Below are 7,163 nucleotides of genomic sequence, written 5' to 3' on the forward strand. Positions count from 1 at the left end.
AAACGTGTTATGCCATTTGAAAGGGCCACATGCAATCCTCTTAACAAGCTCTAATTTCAACATCAGAGCTGGTGAGAGCCCATCATGACCCGCTTTCTACAATGGTTACGGGTGAGAAAAAAAAAACTGTAAAATTGATTAACCGAATCAATTGGTTCGGTTTCGATTCAGTGTTTTTAAAAAACTAAAGGTATTGTTTCGGTTTCGGTTAACCAATATAAAAAACTAACGGTTAATGAAACTGATGGAAGATGATTTGATCCAACCCATTGAAACGATGACATGTGGACCTGACTCAGCACGAGCAACAGCTGAGCACCACAGCCTAATTGCAACTAAGTAACGAGCCTGTAGAATAGCTCGCTACATCATAGCTCACTGTAGGGGGAGCTTGCTACAACAGGAGCTCTAGGTCCCCCGAGCCACTGAGAAGGGAATACTCCAAGACTATTTCAGCTCGCGAGCTAGGGTAACCAGCTCGCAACAACACTTAGGTAGAAGAACTGCCCCAAAGATGATCTTGATGAGGGCCACCTTGAAGTATCCCTAGGAGCTCACGACAAAGATAGCTCGCTATGCGATAGGGTAACTCGCTATCAAGTAGTTCGCGAGTGGGCAATGCGATGCTCTTAGGAAGCTTCTATCTAACAAGACCGTACCCGTCAGACTGCACCACGTCTCTCGACTGACAGTGCAGTCCCTGCCCATTTGACAATCTGCACCCACATCTCTCGACAGATGGTGGCATGCCTGTCCCTTCGGGACGTGTTACTCATCCAAGCGGGTAGTACGTTGTAATGATCACTTGCACAGCCCTGGCAGGTAACAGCTGCGACAGAAGCCCAGTGGTGGTTATGCCCGATTTGACAAGAATACCCCTATAAAAGCCTATTTAGCGAAGGGGAGAGGACTCTCGGATTATCATCTGAACTTGAATTATCTTATTGGCTCACGAACTAATCTTGAGACACAGTGATCTAGCGAGACCTACACTCTTAGCCTTTTACACTCTTTTCTTCATCCCCAGTGTTCTAACTTAAGCTTCGGAGCATTCCCGCCGGGCAAATCCCCCAGGAATCCTTCACCTTCGTCTTCTCAGGTGTCGTTCGTTGCCAGCAAGGAGCTAGTCAGCAGCCAGCTAGGAGTGCCCGGATCGTGTCGCATCATTTGGCGTCGTCTGTGGGAATACGCTTCTAAAAGCCTTACTTTAAGCTTTTACAGTTTCTTTTTATGAAAACTCAACATTCATGGCTTCCTCCAGCAACGCCGGACGTGGTGCCAGCCAGAACGCCTCTGGGGAGCAGCCCCAACTTCCTACAATCTATATTTGGTAGTTCATTGTCCCCCTCTCCATGGATGGAGTCCCCAGTTTGAACGTGCCCCTCACTGTGGCACCCGCGGTCACTTCACTCCCTTTCACAGTTGGAGCAACCTTTGCTGAACCCTCAGTTGTGCCCCCAACGGCCAACCCGAACCAGTTGGAGGACTTAATGCAGTGCATGTGAGCCATGCAATCTCAAATGCAACAATTTCAACAATTCCAACTCTATCAGCAACAAGTGTTACACTAGGTCTCCCAGTACCAGTATCAGTAGCAGTTTCCTTCTTTGCCTCAGGCCCAGCCGTCGCTTCCCCCTCGGCATCCGGCCACGAAGCAGACCAATCCCTCCCGCCGGAGCGAACAACCTCGCTGGGGAGAGGCCTCCCAGGCCCAGGATCCCGCCAAGAGTCAAGACTCTTCCCATCGCCAGAAGGAGAGGCCAGCCACCCCTGCCTCACAGCCTGTGGGCAGGTCAGGGGCCTCCCAACCAACCAAGCCCGTATCGCCCCGGCCTTCATGGTTCGAGCTCCTGCTCTTGGAGAACCCGTTCGAGGTCCTAACCGTAGACTATAGGCAGGGCCCTTCGGTTCAGAGCCACCACCAGCAGTTTGAGCCCGTCGAACTCAGCGACACTGAAGCATCAAGCACCAATGCCGAGCCAGCAAAACAGCAGCGAAGACGCCGGCGAGCTCGTCGAACTGCTACCCAAGTCTCTTCCGAGCTCAAAGGAAAAGAGGAGGTATGCTCAGGTGAAGTGAAAGCTACCCCTCTCCTCTCAGTTTCTTCCCCATTATCTCCAGAACTCCTCGTTGTCCTCATGCCAAGGGACTTCAAGCTCCGTCCACTAGACAAGTATGACGGATCCTTCGATCCAAATGACCACGTTGATGCCTTCCAGTCCTAGATGCACCTAGCAAGAGCCAGCGAGTTTTGCATGTGCGTGGCCTTTTCTACCACTTTCAAAGGAGTAGCTCGCACCTGGTACCGAAACCTCGTGCCCGGTTTGGTAAGAAGCTGGGCGCAATTCATGCAAGTTTTCACCTCCCACTTTGTCACCAGCAAAAGGTGCCCGCGAACTCAGGAAAGCCTCATCGGCATAGTCCAAAAGGAAGGGGAGTCCATTCGGAGCTACATCAAGTGGTTCAACGATGCTTGCTTGCAGATACCCAACCTGGATCCTGTGGTTTGCCTCACCGCAGCCAAGCGAGGTATCACCCACAAAGAGTTCAAGTGGCACGTAGTTGTCAGTCAACCCAAAACCATGACCGAGTTCCTCAAGCTCGCGGATCGGTTCATAGGAACAGAGGAGGAAATCAACTAGAAGGGCGAACAGGCCCCAGAAAAAAGAAAGAGGGAACCAGAACCCCCGTCTCAGGGAGACAGCAGGAAGAAGAAGGACCAAGCTCAGGGGGCAAAGCCAAATCAGCCTTTCCGAGCTCCAACAGCAGAAAGGGACTATACACCCCTCAACGCGAAGCGGGCCGAGATCCTCATGGCGATCAAGGACGCTTCGTACGTGAAGTGGCAACCTCGGCTTAAGGCCAACCCTAACACCAGGAATAAAAATTTGTATTGTATCTTTCATAAAGATCACGGTCATAGTACCGAAAGTTGTAAAAACCTCCGTGATGAGATAGAAGAACTCATCCGTCGCGGATATTTGAGAAATTTTGTACAAAGTAATAATAATAATAATAAAGCAGGTCGGCAAGGAGAGCAGAGTAGAGATGCTCCCGAGTCTAGTAGACAAGCGAAACAGCCGCAGAAGTATCCCCCCGAAGAGAGACCAATTCGGGGGACCATCCATGTCATAGTTGGAGGCTCGATTGTGGCGGGCTGTACCTCAGCTGCAGCTCGCGCATCAGCTCATGAAGCCGCCAAGGAAGAGCAGAACCCCCCAAAGCGGCCAAGGTTAGAAGACCCCATCTTCTTCACAAAAGATGACGCGTGCGGGATCCACTACCCCCATGATGACGCACTCGTCATAAAGGTGAAGATCAACGACTTTGAAGTCAGGCACGTCCTTGTCGATTCAGGCAGCTCAGCAGACATCCTCTTCAAAGCGGCCTTCGACCAACTCCAGCTTCAGAAGTGCGACCTAAAGCCCGCAAACACTCCCCTGGTAGGCTTCAGCGGAGAGAAAGTTCAGCCCCTGGGAAGGGTAACAATACCTGTGGAAATCGACACCTGGCCTAGCATAGTGAGGCTCAACCACGATGTAGGTCAGCCGATTACTCATGCCTTACGAGGTGTAGTGTCCACCTACTACTTGGCCATGAAGTTCCCCATGAACTTCGGCATCGGGGTAGTGCGAGGTGACCGGCTTGAGTCTCTCAAATGCTACATCGCCGTCCTCAAGGGAAAAGCTAAGGTGGTCAATGACCTTGAGTTGGAGTGACCTACGGAGCAGAGCGAGGAACGAGCTGCGCCCACAGAAGAGACCGTCTCCATCCCAGCCTCGGTGGAGGACCCATCCCGAACTCTTCAGATCGGTGCTTCCATTGAGGAGCCTCTGCAATCTAAACTGCTACGCTTTTTACTTGAAAATTTAGATGTTTTTGCATGGTCTGCAGCAGAAATGTCCGGCATAGACCCCAGCATCATTACTCATAAACTTAATACTGATCATGTAGTTTGGCCCATTAGACAGAAGAAACGCAACCTAGCCCAGAGCGATGGAGGGCAGTCGACGAGGAGGTCAGGAAGCTCCTTGCAGCCGATTTTATCAGGGAAGTCCACTACTCGAGCTGGGTGGCCAACCCCGTTCTGGTGAAAAAGGCTAACGATAAATGGCGCATGTGCGTCGACTACATCGACCTGAATCGAGCTTGCCCAAAGGACTGCTTCCCACTCCCCAAAATTGACCGTCTTGTGGACGCGACCTCGGGGCATGAGTTGCTAAGCTTTCTAGATGCCTATTCGGGCTACAACCAGATCAGGATGGACCCGACAGATGAAGAAAAGACTGCCTTCATAACCAAGCTTGGCCTGTACTGCTACAAGGTCATGCCCTTTGGGCTAAAAAAATGTTGGGGCGACCTTTCAAAGACTTGTAAACAAACTGTTTGAGCCATTAATTGGCCAAAAAGTAGAATGTTATGTAGACGACATGGTCGTCAAAACCCAACTCTCATGTGATTTAATACAAGACTTGAATTTAGTTTTTGAAATCCTATGTAGATTCAATATGAAGCTAAACCCGAATAAGTGTCTTTGGTGTCACCTCGGGTAAATTTCTAGGATACATCGTAAACCGGTGCGGCATTGAAGTCAACCCGAACAAAATAAAGGCCATCTTAGATATGAGACCATTCCGGAAAATGAAGGAGGTTCAGAGGCTGAATGGCCGAATAGCCGCCCTGATCCGCTTCATGTCCAAGTCAGCAGGTCGCTGACTACCTTTCTTTAAAGCAATCAAAAGCAGAGGGTTTGAATGGACCCAAGATTGTTAGCTCGCGTTTGACGAGCTCAAAAAGTACCTTGCTGGCATACCGGTCTTAACCCGGCCTGAAGAGGGCGATGTTTTAGAGCTGTACCTCTCGGCAAGTGACAAAGTGGTCAGCTCGGTACTAATAAAAGTAGATCGGGTCCAACGACCTATCTACTATGTTAGTAAAGTGTTGCAGGGAGCAGAAACGAGATATCTAGAGATAGAAAAGCTGGAGTATGCACTAGTTATTGCAGCCCGAAAGCTTGTCCGTACTTTCAAGCTCATATTGTTATTGTCCTCACCAACAAACCCCTGAGGCAAGTCCTACTCAAGCCCAAGGTCTCTGGTCGACTGACAAAGTGGGCCATTGAGCTCAGCAAGTACGACCTCCAATATAAGCTACGAACTGCTATTAAGGCCCAAGCCTTAGCAGATTTCGTTACGGAGTGCACTTTCAGCTCCGAAGTCCCCAGGCCGGTTGAACACGAGGCCCTTAGCTCAGGTGAGCCCGGAGCTCCTAGGTCAGTTGAGTCCAAACACCTTGAGGTAGTAGCCAGTGTGGCATCTCTCCTAGTTAGGCCAAGTGCGGACTGAGATGAGGATCCCTGGATCCTTCAAGTAGATGACTCCTCAAACCAGCAGGGCAGTGGAGCCGGAATAGTTCTGCATGGCCCAAGCGTCACGAAATTGGAGTATGCACTAAGATTCGAGTTCGTGGCATCCAACAATGAGGTAGAGTACAAAGCGTTGTAGTGATTCCCAGCTCGTGGTCAATCAGGTCACAGGAGAATACAAAGCTCACGAATCGACTGTGATTGCCTACTTAGCCAAAGTAAGAGAGGCTCTGCCCAACTTCAAGTCACACTTCGTCAGTCAAGTCCTGAGGTTTGAGAACGCTGAGGCTAACGCCCTATCCCAGTTAGCCAGCACCAGTGATAACACCATGAGAACTATGTACATAGAGAACCTGCCTCAACCTAGCATTCTCGGGGGGTAGAGGAGGTCACTTCTGTCGTTCAAGCAAAGTTGAGCTGGATTGACCCGCTCGCGAGCTTCCTGCTACATGCAACCCTCCCTGCAGATTGTAATGCCACCAGAAGGGTAGAGCGTCAGGAGGCCAAATACGTCTTGATAAACGAACGACTGTACTGAAGATCCTATACGCTCCCCTACCTGCGCTGCTTGCGACCTTTCGAAGCTGAGCTCGTACTCTGTGACACTCATGAGGGCCTGTGCGGCGAACACTTGGGGGGCAGGGCTCTCGCCCAAAAAGCACTACGACAGGGATACTACTGGCCATCAATGAAAGCAGACGCTATTGAGCTCATCAAAAAGTGTGACAAGTGCTAGAAGCATATCAATATCCACCATCAGCCCGCTGTCAGTCTCAAGTATCTCACCAGCCCGTGGCCTTTCGCACAATGAGGCATCGATATACTTGGACCGTTCCCACCAGCAATAGGCCAGAGGAAGTTTCTAGTGGTAGCAATGGATTATTTCACCAAGTGGGTAGAAGTCGAACCTCTTGTAATGATCACAGCTCGAAACATTCAGAACTTCTTTTGGAAGAACATAGTGTGTCACTTTGGGTTACCTCGGGTACTAATTTCTGACAACGGCAAGCAATTCAAGGACATAAAATTCCAGAACTAGTGCCAAGACATGGGGATCCGACAGAACTTCACTTCAGTCGCACACCCTCAAGCAAACGGTCAGGCAGAGGTCAAGAATAGAGCTATTCTCCGCGGACTAAAGGCACGCCTAGACCAAGCTAAAGAACTGTGGGCAGACGAGCTACCCAGTGTTCTATGGGCTTACCGAACCACAGAGAAGACCGCCACAGGAGAGACTCCCTTCAACCTCACCTACGGCACCGAGGCAGTTATCCCAGCTGAAGTCGAGGTTCCCTCACTACGACTGGAAACATATGACGACAAGGCAAATGAAGACGAGCTACGTACCAACCTCGACCTACTCGATGAGGTAAGGGATCTCGCATATATCAGGACCGCAACTTACTAGCAAGGAGTAGCTCGGTACTATAACGCTAGGGTCAAGAAGTGGAACCTCCGCATCGGTGACCTTGTCCTTCGAAAAGTTATGGTACTTGAGCCCGACGTTGGCAAGCTCGGACCGAATTGGGAAGGACCCTGCCGAGTGAAACGAGTACTTGGGGAAGGAACATACGAGCTCGAAACCCTTGAAGGGAAACAAGTACCTCGGGCATGGAATATTGTCAACCTAAGGCAGTATTACCTATAACTATTGAGTAGACCACGAGTCACTCCTAGAGCCTAAGGGTCAAAATGCCGAGCTAACACGACCTCAACGCAACAAGACCCAATCGCCTCTATGGCGTGGGCAAACTACTGAGTAAACCATGAGTCACTCCCAGAGCCTAAGGGTCAAAAT

The sequence above is a fragment of the Nelumbo lutea genome, chromosome 4 (assembly GCF_056320005.1).
Source record: "Nelumbo lutea isolate HS-2025 chromosome 4, American lotus-T2T, whole genome shotgun sequence".
Lineage (NCBI taxonomy): Eukaryota > Viridiplantae > Streptophyta > Magnoliopsida > Proteales > Nelumbonaceae > Nelumbo > Nelumbo lutea.